At 37.0% G+C, this 18,736-nt stretch overlaps 1 protein-coding gene across 1 annotated transcript in view; it reads left to right on the plus strand.

Annotated features, from left to right (window-relative positions):
* Positions 1 to 18,736, plus strand: part of INPP4B (inositol polyphosphate-4-phosphatase type II B) — a 758,464-nt gene that overhangs the window by 738,317 nt on the left and 1,411 nt on the right.

Below are 18,736 nucleotides of genomic sequence, written 5' to 3' on the forward strand. Positions count from 1 at the left end.
AGTGTAAATGGTTTAGTTTTATTAAAAAAAAAAAAAACCTTTTTTTTTTTTTTTGAGAGAGAGTGCACGCGCACATGTGCACAAGCAGGGGAGGGGCAGAGAGAGAGGGAGACACAGAACCCGAAGTAGGCTCCAGGCTCCAAGCTGTCAGCACAGAGCTTGATGAGGGGCTCAAACCCACAAACCATGAGATCATGACATGACCTGAAGTCAAGTCAGATACTTAACCCACTGAGCCATCCAGGCACCCCAGTGGTTTAGTTTTCTAATTAGCCTGTGGCTTTAAACTTATTTTTCTGAACTCTTATAAGCCAACATTTCCTAGTTCATGTTCCTCTGAAAACTAGTTACCTTTATGAAGTTAAATAAGTGTTCCAAGAAAAAAGAAATTTTTCTAGTCTGTATGTCCTCAATATCACAATACATATTATGGGACATAATGTTAAAGTATTATCAGAAGTAAAGAGTGAATAAAACAGAAGTGTATATTTCATTGAATAATTATGAAGTGAATACCTGAGAAACAGCTGCCTACGACCAAGAACTAGCATGTTTTCAGCTCCCAAAAGCCCCCTACCTTTTTATATATTAAAGTCTTGTGAAAATTCTATCATAAAGAAAATTAACTTTTGTTAGCACTGCATATTCATCAATACTTGTGGAACACAATATGGTAAAGTCTGTCTTAGGAGATGAGGCAATTTAAGCATAGCAAATTTGGGCCAGTAGATAAAATAAAGGCATTACATACAAAAAAGAATATTTAATGAAATTATTCAATGCATTCTTCACTGTAGAATTTTTCAGGGAATTAATGTTATTTTCTAAATATGTGCCTATTTATGGAACAGTAGAGGGAAGACAAAGAAACCTGTGTATTTGTTTTAATTGATACCTATATGCAATTGCTTTAGTTTATATTTATTAACATAGAAGAACATGGATTGTGCCTAAGTAATCAGGTAGCAATTTCTGAGAAATAAATTTTAAATAAGTAATTCCTAGGGAATAAATAAGCTAGTTTAATAATAAAAGAGTAACATCAATTCCCCTTTGAAGTATTATGCATTTTAATAATTTAATTTGCATCAAACCTCTCTAGTTATCATTATCTCAATTATAAGGGATTGAATATTTATAATTACCCAAGGTACAAATATTTGAACAAAAATCTCTGTATATATTAATGATTTTTGATTGAAAATATTATAACAAAACATCATCAGAATTAAGTGATTCTTTCAGATAGACTAAGATGAATTATAAGTTTGAGTCACAGTTCTTTTGTGTTATATATGTTAAATTAGGTGTGGACTAGAAGCATAAGAGAAATAAGCATTATAAAATGTGCAATAATAAAAGCAAGAAAGCAATATTCTACAAGTAAAACATCTTTTGGTTAAAAAGTATCAAACTGTTTAATAGCCCATCCAATTTGGATTTGTAAAATTTAGAAAAATATTTAGAGAAAGTAATTATTAGTATATATAAGTCATAAGAACAAAATACTATTAGAAGTAATGGTTGAATACTCTTTGAAATCACTACTGTGGACTATAACTTATAAAGATTAATCTGTGTTACACTGTGGGTTTTTCGTAGCCATTAATAGAGATCTTGTAGATTATTTCATTGTCATTTATTCAATATATTTCAATATGTATGACACTGATAATTATAGCTACCATTTATTGAGTACTTAACATATGTGAGACATACTAAATATACTATTGGCATGCATGTTTAAGTGTGTGTGTTTAACTTTCATGTTAACCTATCTATAATAATACTATTATCATCCCCATTTGAAAGATGACAAAATGGAAGTTTAACTAAATGATATAGATTGTCCAAATGACACAGGTAGCAAGAAGCAAAGCCAGATTCAAGCTAGGATTGTATGACTTTAGTGCATAAACACCATGCTATATATAGATACAGAATTACCATATACTATGTACAATGGTATCGGCTGAGAATTTTTTTAAACTGATAATTTATACAATTATAGAAATGTATAGGCTTATAATCTATATTTTAGTTTTTAATCAACCATTTACTTTTTATTAATCATTCTCCAATGGGAAGTATTTTAAGGGAATGAGAGTAACAGCTAATCCCTGTTTTACTAGAATGGAATCCATTGAGACGCAATCCTCTGAAACAAAAGGATAAGTGTCCTGATAAATCTTGGTTTCATACTTCTATATAGGAATCTTAGGTCATTCATTACTAGATTAACTTTGAAATCTTATACATAAAGTCAGTTCCTCGTGATCCCCTAAACAATTTCCTGGAAGCTAGTTTTCAATGAATTACTGCCTTTTATTTAGAAAAATAATTAAAAGAACAAAAGTAAGTATTTTAGCCACGTGATTTAGGACCTCAACACCACCATCTGACTAAAAGTAAAAAAAAAAAAAAAAAATCAGCTCTTTAAATCAATGGCACTTCACATGGATATGACCCATAGACCCTTTGTTAATTGATTGGTTTGGAGTAATTAGATATGGCATCTGGATTGTCTTCCATATTTCTTGATACTTTGTATTTTAATGAATCTTGAAAATTATCATTTATATTTTTGGCCATAAAATTAACTCCTGTCTATTGATATAGTCACCTTTCTGGAAAGAAATATATGCAATGTCTACCACAAAACCACAAAACTCACATTTTAGCCAACTACAGCTATTGTCCTAAGTCTTGAGTATCAATCATAGTTTATATGGTTGGGTTTTATTGACGTTTTTCTTCATTTTATGTTTTTCCTTCAGAATTTGTCATACACAATACACACTTCTTGATGTGCTCTCAACTGTTGGTATTACTTTTTAATCCCATATTTTCCTCCTGTCCCTTTGCAGTTTGACTTCCAATCCACCAGTCCACTTAAACTGGTGTCACATCACAGATAACCATGTCCTTGTCAAAGCCAGTTATGTAAATAGCAATTGTGTTAGACACTGTGTCTCAAACCTGAGTCATACATTGACCTCCTTAAGAAGGAAGAATTACTGCATACCTTCTTCTTTGACATAAACTATTTTCAGTATAATTTTACTTAGATATGCCCAAACATAAAACCAGGTACAAACACCCTATGCCTTTAGCTCTGATACAACTGTAGAGCCAACACAAATATACAAATGACATAACAAAACCAACAAAATTTGAGTTAGTACGATTTGTTTATTATGATGTGATAGGATTTTGCTGAAGTTAAATTACATATGGCAACAGTTTCGGGTTGCCTATGTTTTCTGTGCCGTATGATATACTTCTGTCATGACTGTTTTTCTTAAACTACTATAAAAACTCTTTGGTAGTATGTACCATTATTTCAGCTTACTGCCACTTAGCTCCAAAGCTTCATGAGTGCATTAAGGCAATTTCTGTTGTTCTCTCACTGTCCACAATCTAATAGTTGGGGCCAACGTAGTCGTCATAAACAATTACTCAAGTGTTAACTACTCTTCCGTTGACTGGAACCTGTCATGTCTTCCCCTCAATGTGTCTTTTGGCTTCTGCAAGTTCTCTCTGCCACGCTGATCCTCTCTAACTTGCCTTACAACTTAATTATTTCAATGTCCTCTTCACTGGCTTTTCTGCTTCCAATCCTTAAACTTCAGTCTACCCTGCAGAGTATTTTTAAACTAATCTTTCTAAAACCCAAGTACACCATGTAGTATATCATCATTTTATTTCATCTCCTTGTCACACCATGCCCTGTTTCTCCCACTCATCTTTATACACTTCTCTCAATTAAATACCTGCCCTTACACACTTGTTCAGCAAACATGTAACAGCACACAAACATATCAAACACCACATATCCTTGCTTCTGTCTTTTTTTTTCTTTTTCTTTCTTTTTAATACTTAATACTTTAATACTTTTTAATACTTTAATACCCTTTAACCCTCCTTCTCTCCATCTAAGTCCTGCTGGGGCTATAGGCATAAACCAGAGTTATCCTGGGCATGCTGGGATGTGTGGTTACCATAAGCCTAAAATCACACTGAAAACTCTTTAGATTCAAAACCTTTATTTCATTTATGGCAAATACTACATTTTTTTTCTATAATTGTTCTGAATATGTTGAGCTATCCTAGGTAGACCATAGGGCCATGTATGCAGGTACTATAATCCTACATAGTTTCTTACAGAATGAAAAATGCAGAAAAGAAGGTATAGCACATGTTAAGAGCATAGACTTAAGAGTCAGAGGAATGGAATTCAAATTCTATCTCTACCTCTTATTGCTGGTGTAACCTTGATTATTTCTTAGTTTTTCCTTTTGTAACATGGATCTTTGTATCCACCTCTCAGTAATAGTATGATGGTTGAAGGGGATCGTTAGGGTGAGGCAATGGGCCTTTTTGAATTAATCTGTATTCAATAAATGGTAGCTTTTATTACTAATGTTCTGTGGCCTTAGCTGATGACTTTATGAATATTATATGAAGCCATCCATGAATTTTCTTTTTTTCCTGGAATTCTCCATGGCTTGTAAGTTGGAGCAATAGCAGCTATAGTAGCAGACTGAGAAAGGCTAACTCCACACCAGAACTGTCTAGAAAAAAAAAATCAAAATGCCATAGGGATTGCCGGGGAGCAGAGAGATCAGGATGAGTCATATGCACGGTATCCAGCTCCACTTCCTCTCAACTCTGAGAACATTTCCTTACAGGAATGTGCTGGAAACCACGTCCTCATAATGTATAAAATCTGAGTGAGAGAGTAGCTCCTTCCTCTCTGTTAGGGATGGAGCTAGAGAGGAGGTTCTGTTTCACTGTGTGAGAGCTGAAGAATATCATTAATCTAATTGTTCTGCACACAATCCCAGCTCTACACCCCATGGACTACTAATGAGATCCTTGTTCTCCTCTGGAGGCCACTGCTTTCTCATTGAAAAATGAAGGGGTTGGACTGGGTGATCTCTAAGGTCCCTCCAGGCTCCAACAATCTGAGTCGAGGAAAATATTTAAGCAAATTAGAGGGACCCTAAACAACACAAAAGTAGAAAAAAAATACCCTTTTTCTGAGCTTTGTGTCTTTGCGTCTTACTCAATTGAACAGAAGAGTTGATACAGAATGTGATTTCTGACTGAAGAGCAACAAAGCACAAACCAAATGGATAGGAAAACAAAAAACAACAACAACAAAAACTGTGGTGTCCTAAGAATTCTCTTGGTTCTACTACAATAAAACTACTGACATTTTTTATTTTAATCAGAAAAGTTAACTGCAAGCAATTTCCACAGTGGGCTCTGAGTGATATCTTGTACTCTCCCTGATAACCCTCTGTTTGGCAAACAACACGGCCATTTCAAGACTTATTGTGGAAAATTGATGCAAATTTCAGAAATGATGAATCTCTTAGACTCAGATTATCTGCATCAGTGTAGTGACAAAAGGGACAGAGAAGGGGGAAAAAAATATGTCCAAGATAAAATACTTTCTCCTGGGTCTTATCATTTATAATTACTACCTCTGTCTGTAATTCATATAAGGCAGTTTCCCCAAGATATTGATTCACTCCACCCCCTATCTTTCAGATATGGTCTCTCACTCATTTGTATTTCTTTTGCTTTACTCCCGACCTTTATAACTTTTCATCTGGATCACTGCAGTAGTCTCTTAATTGTTTGTTCTCTTTCTTCCAGTCCCTTACCTTCCAGTCTAATTCCTGAAGTTCAGCACCAACCATGTCACTCTCTGCTGCTTAGAGAGTGGAGCAAAATTTTTTAGCCTGAAGTTTAGGGGCCTCTGTTGTTTCAGGATCAATAGAGTTTTCCCACCACATTGCCCCTCCTCTTTTTTAATCCTCTTAGACTATAGTCAGTGTACACAATTGAAGGCACAAAGTCAGTACTCGAAGAGTATTAGATAGATAGATAGATAGATAGATAGATAGATAGATCTCTTAGAGTTTTTAACCTACAATTCCATGAACTTACTTCATCACAGATATCTTAGAAAATGTTATTTTCCTGTTGCATTCTATATCCTTAGAGAGGCTGAGGGGTGCAGATCAAAAAGGGAAATTAATCAAGATCCATAGTCAAGCAATGAGAACTCATTTGGGGATGATATCATTTTAAAACAAGAAAAAGAAGAAATACTCAGCATTAAGCAGAAAAACAACAGGAAGTAAGCCTCTGGTCAGTAGAAAACAGCTGAATATCTTTTAAGATGATTTATTAACCCTGAATAGATACTGAAGTTCTGGGACACCAGTTATAAGGCTTTTCCAATGACCATAATCAGGAGTCATATGTTGGACACAAAATCTAGATAATTAAGGTCATTACCAGTATTAGAAATTAAAAAGGAAGGAGAATAATGTATTCTAGTATAGTCATTTTGATAGTCATCTGTATGGATAAAATGCTTCAGGTTGCTAGTCCTTATGTTTATACATCACTGGGAGGCTTCCCCCCACATAAACTTACAAAGAAAGAATCAGTTCAGGAGAAATATATGCTGTTTGGAAATTTGTTTGTGAATGTAAAATGTAAACTCTTAAGACCAAATGACATTGAGCTTCGAAAGTATATGCAAAGATGCCACTCCAAACACACCATGGGTAGCATAGATGTTCTAATTTATTGTGACGTTGATGGTTAGGTGATTCAAAATTTAATCTTGGCTTTATTTGCTTGCTAAACCACTGAGAATGTATTGCAAGAAATTCTGATTGTGTCACAAAATGTAGAGAGGTGAAGCTTCTAATTTGGTCACTTCCCCACATTCTCCTCCTCTGGCACCCAGACATCTTTATCTTTAGTTCCACATTCAGAGAAATCAGAGAATGCTTTGACAAGCCCAACTTAGTAAGGACTTTTTTTTTTAAGGACTTTTTGATAAACAATGAAAGATCCCTATTTTTTGCCTGGTCTGTAACCCATAAACATCTTTTTTTTTTTTTTCCTGAAAAAGCCAACTCTCCCATATTCTTGAATCTTCCTCTATCTCCTTTTTCCTTTGCACCTCCAAGCATACTCACCTCACAAATCCTGAAGCAGTTTCATCTTTGAGTCTCTTTCAGACTCTGTGCTGACTTTCTTCTTCCTTTCTACTCATGTCAAGGCTCTAGATGTAGTGGTTGAAATAGAATAGACTGCTGCCTCCCATTCTTCACTACTCATTCATTTGTTGTTTGTAAACTGACTTCTGCTCTTAAAACTCTACTAAAAGTCCAAGACTACAAGTCACATGATTGAATCCAGTGACCTTTATTTATTTTGCAACCTCCTTGCTCTGGCTGCAGTATTTGACTCATTGATTACACCTTTTTTCTTTGAATCTGTGGGCTGTTTTCTATATCACTTTTGACTCTCAGCCTCCTTTCTCACAGGCCCTACAAATGCAGGCATTCCCCAGAATTCTGCCCTCAGTCCTCATCTCTACTCATCACATACTGTACACATGGGTGACTTTTTCTAATTAGCCTTTTTTTTTTTTTTTTTTTTGCAGTAAACTTCCAAACCTAGGGCATAGAACTACATAGTCTAAATACTATCTAGACCTGTCTTTCATTGTACATATTTAACTAAAGACCTGCATCAAATATAGCATACTTGAATAGAATGCATTTTCCTCTAAAACCTAAACATACTGTTTTTACTCTTCCTCTTCTTGATCTTCCCCTATCTACTCTATTTTTCAAATTATTTCTGTTTTAGAATCTGGAACTTCCTTACCTTTACCCACTCCCAAGTCCCAGCTGTCATTTCTCCCCTTGACTATTATGATAGCCTCCTAATTGGTCTCCATGCTCTCGTGTATCCCATCCCTTTTGCATTCCTGGCTCAAACCATCCTTCTACTGCCACCCTGGGTGATGCTACAACACACAGCTAATCACACCACTGTGCTGCTCATGAGCCCGCCCACCACCCAGAGAATAAGGTCTAAGTTTTTGCTGGCAACCACAAACATCTGTAAAACAGCCCCATCTTCTTTTAAAAAAAAAAAATGTAGCTGAATTTCTTATTGCAAAATACGTGTTTATTTTTAGGAAATATCTAAAATAAGTAAGCAAAAAAGAAAGAAATTCATTTTGGGACACCTAGGTGAATCAGTCAGTTAAGCTTCAGACCTCAGCTCAGGTCATGATCTCACAGTTTGTGAGTTTGAGCCCTGCATTGGGTCTGTGCTGACAGCTCAGAGCCTGGAGCCTGCTTCAGATTCTGTGTCTCCCCCTCTCTCTGCCCCTCCCATGCTCATAGTCTGTCAATAATAAATAAAAAAAGGTTAAAAATTTAAAAAAAAAGAAATTCATTTTCTTTGAAAGTTAATTGTCTTGCCTTTATTGTTTCCTTGCTGCCCCATTATTATGACCAAAGCAGACTGTGGGTCATTCCCAAGTGTACCGAACATTCTCCTGTCTCCATGCCTTTTCGTGTTATCTATATTCACCCAACCTCACCTAATTTCTGGCCATTGAAATTCTATTCAGCCTTCACTGTCCAACACAGAAGTCTATTTCTCTAAGAAGTCTTCTCTGACTTTTGAATCTCTGTAGCAGGGGTTAGTGATAATATATGTAAATTATTTTTGGTTATGCCTGGAATTTATTCTTCCTTGTTGTATTTCATATTTTATATTCTGCCTTTTTCAAAGTTATGTAAATATTATTGTTTTTAGCCATGTACTTGTATCCAAAAGCTAAACTCTAAGATTCTCAAATGTATCTTACTCTCTTTCATAGGATTTTCATAAGCCTTCAGTTCCAGGAGTTGATAACATAAATTGTAGCATCATACTATTACACTGTTTGCATGGGATGGTGAAAGTAAAGGGAAAATTGGAAAATAAAAGTGGGAAAAGACTGACAGGTGGTAAAAGAGACAAAACCTGTCCTAGAGGAGATGATGAAGTCTCTGTGATAGTTCCAGGAGCAAAAACTAAATGGATTCTTTTGGAGGTTCCTGTTCAAAGAGTTGGGCTTAAGGGAATGTTCGGGAATACACAACACTCACAATATGGTGGTGTCTGATGTGGAGCTAGCTAGTTCATACTCAACTCTGTCCATTTCAGATGGAACACCATCTCTGAGAAAGATTGACAGGATTCATTCAGTGGAAATGGCATTGGTGGGAAGGGACTGAAACCTGGGAAGCCCAACAGGGTCTGGAGCAAAAAAACGTAGTTGCACTTCCTCCTTGAGATTCAGGAGCTTCATTCTCAGGGCTGAGCGGTTGAAAGTACTTCCAACTCCCTGCAGATGGAAGGCATTACTTTTGTTTTGACAAGCTTGGCTCCCTTTGGGGGGCAGCTGGATTTTCATTCTGTAAGTTCTCACAGTGCATTTGCTCTGCCATGTGTCTAAATGGATACATCGGATTTTGTGAAACTGAACAGAGGGGCCAGAGTGGTGAAGGCAGGAAAACTGCCTCTGTTAGTACAAGGGCAAGGTCATGGTGAACTCATAGGCTGCAGCAGTGGAGATGGTGCAAAGTGGTCTGACTGGATACTGGAGGAGCGTGGGATGCTTTACAGAATGTGGAAGAATCTGGAAGATCTGAGGTGCTGAACGAATGTCTGAGAGTGGGTGTGTGTCCTTTTCTGTACTGGAAAGGAAGAGAGGAGATGATTTGGAATGGTAGCAGAAGAAGTAGATCCAAGATTTGACCTTGAAACTATCAGAGGCAAAACTTTTCTTCTGCCCTCTTAGTCTCTGGCTGGGCCTGAGAATTCAATTGACATAAGACAAATAGCAAGAAGGGGCACCTGGGTGGCTCAGTTGGTTAAGTGTCTGACTCTTGGTTACGGCTCAGGTCATGATCTCACAGTTTTGTGAGTTCAAGCCCCACATTGGGCTCCATGCTGGCAGCACAGAGCCTGCTTGGGATTCTCTGTCCCCTCTCTCTCTGCCCTTCTCCCACTCACACTGTCTCTGTCTCAAAATAAATAAACTGAAGAAAAAATTTAAAAAACAAACAGGTGAAAAGCACACTTGTACAGGGAAATCCTCACCAAAAAAATAAATAAATAAAATAAAAATAAATAAAAATAAACACCCAAAGAAGTGTCAAAACCTAAATTCTTTTATACTAGGCTGAACAGGGCACCTGGGTTTATATAAATAAACATATATATATATATATATATATATATATATATATATATATACACACACACACACACACACACACACACACACACACATACACACACACACACATACACACACTAGGCTGAACGAAGAGAGGCAAAATATATGGGAGTGGGAGGAGTTAAAGGAAGGAGAAGTGATCTCATCTAGGTCTACAGCATAGAATTCCTTATAAGGAGAACTGAGCATTGAATCCCCATCTCTGGCATTAAGAACGTTTGCTTCTCTGGCACCTGGATGGCTCAGTTGGTTAAGCATCCAACTTTGGCTCAGGTCATGATCCCACGATTCGTGGGTTAGAGTGCTGATAGTGCTGGGCTCTGTGCTGATAGCTCAGAGCCTGGAGCCTGCTGGGGATTCTTTGTCTTCCCCTCTCTGCCCCTCCCCCACTCATGCTCTGTAGCTCTCTCTCCCAAGAGTAAATAAACATTTAAAAAAAAATTAAAAAAAAAAAAAAAGGAGAAGGGCTGGAACCAAGTAGCTGCATATCTGGTCCAGATACTCATTGTCCACACAAGAACTAAGATTTAGCAAGGGAGTAGGGGGGAAGACAGAAATTTTATTTATTTACCTATTTTTATTATTGAGAATGTGTAAATTCCTTTAACATAATCTCACAATAATCTTATTAGATAGATGTTAACTTTCTCCCATTTAAAGGAATAAACTAGAAACTTAACCAAATAGGTAATAGAGAGCTGAACTGACTTTCTTTCCTGTTATACATGTTCTAATATTTATTCACTGTTACCGATACCTGCTACATTTTCCAGGCTACTTTCAGAATAACATAGGCTATAATCTATTGGTATATATGGACTTTTATTTTTATTTGAGAGCTTAAGAGTAGTCCATGGAGTCAAGCTCCCAGCTCCACCAGGGGAGCTAACTGGCAGTGAAATTTCCTCCTTATTCTCTGGTGCTTATCAAGAATGGAATCAAAAGTCTGTTTTGGCATGTTAATTTTCTGTTAACTTGAGGATAAAAATTATCTCAAACTCCAGGAGAGTAGCAAACTAGAGCAGTAAGACAATGCTTCTTTATATTTTTAAGTACTATAGCAGCAAACACACTTAGAGAATGTTTTTAGTGACTGGTTTCCTTTCTTCTGACTATTCCTTTGAAGCAATTAAAACTAAGTCATCTTGTTGGCATTCCTGTACAAAGAAAAGCTAGTTACGTTGCATGGAACACAGAAACTGAATTACTAATGTATATCTACACCTATGTACTCATTTCTTGTAGAATTTCCTTATTTATCTGCCCACTAGGGTGTGTAAGATGTGATGTGTTTTTGTTTTGTTTTGTTTCTTTTAAAGAAATTTCTTTAAACAAGCTTCATTCTCTGTTTTGGCTCCTATCTGGCCAGGCTGATGGAAAGTCAATCCTATTATTTTGAGCTTTCTTCTTGCTACAGGACTTACCTTGCACTGAAACTTCTGAAAGCCTGTATCAGTCATTAGCCACTGATGTGCCTATTTTATTCATCGTGGTGCCTTTATGCCCCTTTATTTCATTGCACCAAGCCAAGCTCAAGAAAAGGGAATCTTTGGCAAAGCTGACCAGTGACTGAGGGCCAGCTTGCCTCCCGTCTCTCTCCACCTCCAGTGGTCCTCCCTTCCAGGGGCACCAATGCAGAACAATGCACAAGGTTTCACCCACCCCACCCCCCACCTCTATCCTCTCCCCAACTCCACACCAACTTTTGTCCTTTTGTCCTCCTTCCATTTAGCGCTCTCTGTCTTTCTGTGTGTCTCACTCCACTTCTCTCCCCTTCTCTTTCTCTCTCTCCCACTCTTTTCTCTCTCAACCCTCAAAGGTCCTTTTTGCTTCTCACTGGATACCTCACATTTTCTCAGTCATGAGATTAACAAAGGGCAGATCTACTTAGGTCAGGCAGCTCTTGCTTTCAGCACTGCTAAAATCCCTGGGACACATGCTTTATACTGCAGCCTAAAATATAAGGGAGCAAAACACAAATTAGTGACTCAAAAATTTTTTATTACTGTCTTATCTGCATTTAACAATCACTTGCATATTAGCCTTCTTTTATCCAAATAAAATTAACCTCAGGCACTTCCTCATAAGCTTTTTTTCTTCAGTCCTTTCATCATTTATGATATTTCTTTCTGGACCTCATCCAAATACTCTTCTTTATAAAATTCTAAGATGAAAACTGAAATCAGTTCTCTGATAATCATCTGATGGAAGCAATTATACTTGAAACTCATTATGTCTCTCTCTCTCTTTCTCCTTCCTTTTTTCTTTAAACTTTTTTAATGTAAAACACAGACTTGATATCAAGCCACTTTCCTATCTTTTCTTGAGTTGTTTTTCTGGGCACATGTACTTTTCTTTCTCATCAAAGCAATGTTTAGATACTATCTGAAAGTATCACTATTTGGAGCCTTGCTTCTTCTGACAAGAAGATATTCCTATTTTCTGGGTACTTTATAAAACTAAAAAAGTGAAATGGGAAAAAGAATATAACAAGTGATACCAGGGAGAAATTGAATCAAAACAGATAAATAAGTCAGATTCCTTTTTTTAATTCTGAAAATAGGTAAGAATGAGCAGGAACATCTTTAGAGACCAAACACAATGTCAAAGAATTCTTTGCATTCTTTGATTTTTACTCCCTACTTCAACTATTTCTTATTGAACTGTCACCTATTCTATTAGTAGAAAAAAATATGCATCTCTAGAGTACTGTAGTTATGTTTGAATAGAATCAAAGAATCACAGGAAGGTAGAGATGAAAGCAGTTGTAGAAGTCATTTAATCTAATGTAACAACTAGCAAGAAATCACACCTGCCAGTTTCTGAGAGGGAACAAGAAACCTTGTGCTTAAAGGATCCCAGTCATAAAGTGAAAGGAATATGGTTTTGCCATTAGACAGGCAGTGATAAAAATTCCCTCTCTGCCACTTGAACAAGTTTTGTAACCCTTTTGAGCCCATGGAGATCATAATACTGACTAATTTAACTGTTTGTAAGAAATGAACAAGATAACACCTATAAAGCAGCATTTACATGATAGGACATGATATATGGGAGATCTTTTCCTTTTCCTTAAACACTCCCTGTGGTCTCCAAGGTGGCCCTGACTTTAACCTGGAGAAATCTTGACCCTGAAACCAACCACTTAACCATACATTTTCCTCTTCTCTAAGTTAGTGGGGCTTTACTCATTCTCTCAATCTCTGTCTTCTGTGATATGCAGGTTCCCAAGCTCACTATCACTTCCTGGTTATTGGGCTCTGATGTTCTCTAGTTCATAGCACGCCACCCCGCCCCACCCCCCAATTGCTGCCCCCCCCCCGTCCCCGCCCCAGCAAAAATATCTTGTCTGGATATGCATGCAGGGTCCTATGGGGAGGAACCAAACTCCTCTGAGTGCATGTTTTGCTTACTACTTCTCTTTCTTTTATACCACCTTGTCCATGATAGTTAGAAACTCTATGACCCAGACATTCAAAGCTGTAACATAGTCTTATGTCTTCTGAGTAATTTCTGCATTAGGGGCTTTTCCTATAGTCTACATAATATATTTTGAATTAGATTCTGAAATCCAGTTAGAATGAAGAAACCATTTAAAGAAAAAATTTGTTTAATGTTATTATTTATTTTTGAGAGACAGAGAGAGAGAGGGATAGACCATGAGTGGGGGAGGGACAGAGAAGGAGACACAGAATCTGGAGCAGGCTCCAGGCTCCAAGCCGTCAGCACAGAGCCGGATATGGGGCTGGGATTCGTGAACCATGAGATCATGACCTGAGCCAAAATCAGACGCTTAACTGACTGAGCCACCCAGGTACCCCAGAAGAAACCATTTTAAATGTGGTTGGTGTTCCAGGGGCTACAAAAGCTGATCTTGCTTCTAGGCCAATGGAAATTATCTCACCTTTGATATTCTTTTATTAAAATTTTCCCTACATGTAAATAGTTGCACAGTTTGTTTTTTTTAAGTCCTGGAAATATACTTTTAATATTTTAATTATAAATTAAATTTTTGGAAAGATTTGGTAGATAATTTGACATTTAAGTGTATTTTAGAATTTAAATTTCATGGCCTGGATCTAAACTGAAAACAAGTCCTTTCCCCTTATTTTATCAGACTGTCCTATAAGCAAACTGGAAAGCAGGGGAAGTACATTCTCAACATCCTTTCCTTGCAATTGCTGTTGTAAAGCATGGAAAAGGCCTTCAAATTTAGTTTCTTATCTATAAAATGTGCACTTCAACTTGAAGAGTTTTTAAAGTCACTTTTACATATGAGAATCTATGATTCTATGATTTCTGTTCCACTTTCAAAGTTCTTATTGATGCCAGACCTACATTACATTCAGTTTTACACAGATCTGCCAGCTTAAAATCTGACACAATCCAGCAATCTAGGGCCTGAAACAAGGTGCTTTATTAAGATCAATGTATTACATGAACGTAGATGCAAATAGAGCTCTATAAACTATTGGCTCTAAAATCTTGGCTCATAATTTCACAATGGTGTACCCATAGCTCCAAACTTGGATATAATTAGATGTGAAATGGTCTCATTTTAGCATGGAAGAAATCAGCTTCCTGGTCAGAAGGAAGTATTTTTCAATTCAGTTTTTGACTGGGAATTTTCTTTTGAGGGAGCTTGAAGGGCTATAGTGGTTAAAAGAATAAAATAGCAAATAGCAAAACTCTTCATGAATAATTACCCAGCAGGAGAAGATAAGAAGACTATAAATTTTGTTTTTAGAGCTTTGCATGGTTTAAGAGTATACCTGCAGTGGGGGGAGGGGGGGGGACTCGTGATCTATGATACAGCAGCAGTCACTGACAGAAAAGAGGGGGGAAATATGCAAATATCATCAAGCTATGCACATTGGGTTTCATTTAAGGAAATGTCTCCTCATGTAGGCAGTGGTGTATTTAAAAGTAAGACATTTCCTTTTACTTGTTTTTGAGTGATTTCTCTGACAGGTCTTTTTTTTAACATTTATTTATTTTTGAGACAGAGAGAGACAGAGCATGAACAGGGGAGGGGCAGAGAGAGAGGTAGACACAGAATCGGAAGCAGGCTCCAGGCTCTGGGCTGATGGCCCAGAGCCTGGAGCCGGGCTCGAACCCACGGACCGCAAGATCGTGACCTGAACCGAAGTCGGATGCTCAACCAACCGAGCCACCCAGGCGCCCCTCTGACAGGTCTTTAAAGAAAAAAAAATCATTTTCTATCCTGCAGATTCAGTAACTGCCCTTAAATGACTGATCATGTCGCATTTTCAGTGGAGACAACATTGTGATTTGCTTCCATGGTGATCTACCAACGATGGCTAAAACTAATGACTCTGGATTGTCAGGGTACCTTGTAGGGTGGCCACTAATTTGTTATTTTTCATAATCTGATGGTGAAGAAATTACTAATATTATTCAACACACCCTTGGCAGTTTACACTTGCAGAGTGCTTAAAAATTCATTTGTGGTTATGAAGAAATGACCATTTGAGCTATTCTTAGCAGAAAGCAAGGAAACAGTGCCAAGAGTACCCTTCTCCACATTATGACATAATTGGGGGCCTTGGGCTTTAACTTCTATGACAGCCGATAGGCCATGTTACTTTCAATTCTAGCTGAATAATGGAATTATTGTGTGTGTGAGGCATTTTTAATGTATTAATCTAATCTCCAGAGATTGACGTTAGTAAACAGCAAAGTAATTCAATTATAAAATTGTCCTTCCAGAAACAAAACCAAAAAGTAACAATGCAACCTTTTAATTTAGTAATTTTCACTTTGAAGGCATATTTGGCAGACAGACTGGAAAGTATTAAATGGGCTCTGGCAGTTGTTTAAAAAAAAAAAAGCCACCTAGTATAAATTAGTCCACTGTATTTGGATTAAGGACTGTTATAAGATCCTTTCAACTTACTTTTTGGCCAATAGTGTACTCCTCAGCCAGAGCCCATGTACAGGTGGCCCCACTGGGAAAGAGAGAGTATGTCTATACTATTATACTATTATGTTGATAGATTGTGGTTAATATTTAACCTAAATTTCTAATCAGAATGTAATATTTGTAATACGATTGATAGATGAGAGAAAGAGATTAATTGATTTAGGAGACTATATTTCTTTAATAGGGAACACTGGAGAGGAACCAAGGTTACAACAAAATTAAGATTTGCTACAGATAACTTTCATCTTAAAACTGCACAGGAGGGAATGTTAGTGATACTAGAGAAATAATTTTGGGCAAAGAAGCTTTTCTGAATCACAAGGATATCAATTCTTTAAAACCCATAGCGTATTTCCTACCTAACGTGCCGTAGAATGTTGAACACGTAACTGGGTTACTCATACAATTGATGATAGGAATTATGCAGGTCCAGAATAACTCTTCTTTAGCTCAACAAGCCATTTGTTTTTCAGATAAGCCTCTATTTCACTTTGTCACTGGCTCCATAGTCCATAGGTTTTACCAAAGAACAAGTATAACATGGGCACAGCATAACATGATTGATTTGATGCTTTAAACTAAGTCAGATAAATGTTCAAAGTAATTATGATTGCTGCTGGGCCAAATGTGGCCAGTAATGTGGTCAAATGCCTCGTCAAGAATGTCTGTGCAGCAAGTTTTCAGGGGCTGCAAGTGTTTGAAAGGGGGCTATGGAAGCTAAGGGGCTTGCTTGCAGGGCACTCTTCATGAGACTGAGTAACAACCAGTTTTCTGCCTCAAAACCTGGAGGAGCTGATAAAGATCAAACCACTCCTTGATAACTGACTGTGATTGAAATTCTGAATACTCCGAATACTGATGAAATACAACATAGAAAAGAATTTTTATTTTCAGCATGTATCAGTATGGCGTATTTCAGACTTGCCATAATTGGAGCTGCCTTTAAGCCCAATTACAAATGCCCATTTTTTACTCACACAGAAAATCTTTTCTTTCCCGGAGAGTCACTCTGCAATATGGATCTCTTTTAAGACCAGGAGTCCCTTGGAGATAGATTTGGCCTCATCTAAGTTAAGATGAGCAGCAGAAAACATAGTTTATGAGCTGAACTAACAGAAGGACGCTGAGTCGGGGTTTGTGAAACTAATCGTATGGCTGGCAAAGGATGACATATCAGATGTTTCATTCATTTTAAATACCAAACCATTTCCATAAATCACTTTTATAGCCTTAAATACATTATGTAAGTATAGTAACATTAGATGGTGTGTTTAAATGTGCCAGGCATGTCCGTTTGCTTCTCTGCATACTGTGTTTCTCTTCTTATTTTCCAAAGATGTATTTATCAGATTATTTTTATGGGCCCATATTTTAGTTTTATTCATGTAGTCTTGTTGATTGGTGCTGTTATGTTTATTTGATTCTTCCTTGTACATACACATTCAACTCATGTGACTATCATAGTGTGTCTCTCTTCCTTCTTGCACAAAAAAAAAAGAATCTTCTTTTTTAATACATTTGTCAATGTAGGACAGTAAGAAAATAATACACAGATGCATTTGGGGCTATTTAGCATAAAAACTCCATCTGAAACAGTTGTATTCTATAAAATAATGTGTTGAATTTCAGGATATTTAAGGTTGAGTTTCTTTACTGTGTGAATGCTATACTATTTTCTTTTCTCCCCTGACTCCCCGCCCCCCCCCCCCTCCCTGTTTAACAGCAGACAAACCCAGGGAGCACTGAGTGAATCCGATGATCCTGAAACAGGCTGTCTAACTGATAACAAGCCAACTTCTCGACACTTCTATCCTGTCGCCTTGCTGCTTGTCAGCTCACACCTGTTAGTTGTGTGGCTTATTTTAAGTCTTGCATTACTATTAGCCAAATACCAATAAGTTTTATGTTGTATTCCTTTCTTTTCTACAAATGACAATGGACTTTAAATTATGGGGACAATGCTGTAATATTTCTACATTTTCAGATTCACAGAATTTAAAAAAAAATGTTTGAAATGTGTTTTGTTTGTTTTTCCTAAAATCTAAAAAAGAAGTACTATGCATTAAGTGAATTATTTTGCTCTTTTGTTCACGGAAAAGTGTTTCCCACTGTTAACCAACTCAAAAGAATTTTTAAATTTCTGTCTTTGGAGTAAGACAAAGAACAGAATCCTGAAAGCTTGAAGTTCTGCACCTCCTGTTTCTCTTCCCATTCAATTTATTCAAGACAATTAAGAATGAATTTGCACAATGCACTGAAACCCTGAGTCAAGTCTTAGAGATGTGGGAGGTTCGAGACTTTATTTCCACTGTGCTAACATCCTTGTTGCCATCAGCTGACAGAACCTTCTGTTTGATTTCTTAATCTGTTAGTTATGTTGGTTCTTTGCTTCAATTTACCCTTTTCTGTCCAGTAATTTGATGGAGAGAATGGCTATTTATGTTTTGTAATTAAATTAACCTGTTTGGAACTCTTGTTTGGGTTGATTTGGCTCTCGGAGTACTTTTCTATTCTTTTTAACAAGGTCTTGTTTGTGTCTTACACGCCATTTTCAGCCCCTGTGACTTTTGTACTGTCTGTGCACAAGCACCCTTCCTTTATAAAGCAGAGACTTGGACCAGGCTGTTCAGAAAGCCATTTTTCTCTTCGTTGCACAGCTAAAATAATGA

This window comes from Panthera pardus, unplaced genomic scaffold (assembly GCF_024362965.1).
Source record: "Panthera pardus isolate Hobbes unplaced genomic scaffold, ASM2436296v1 HiC_scaffold_13, whole genome shotgun sequence".
NCBI classification, from domain to species: domain Eukaryota; kingdom Metazoa; phylum Chordata; class Mammalia; order Carnivora; family Felidae; genus Panthera; species Panthera pardus.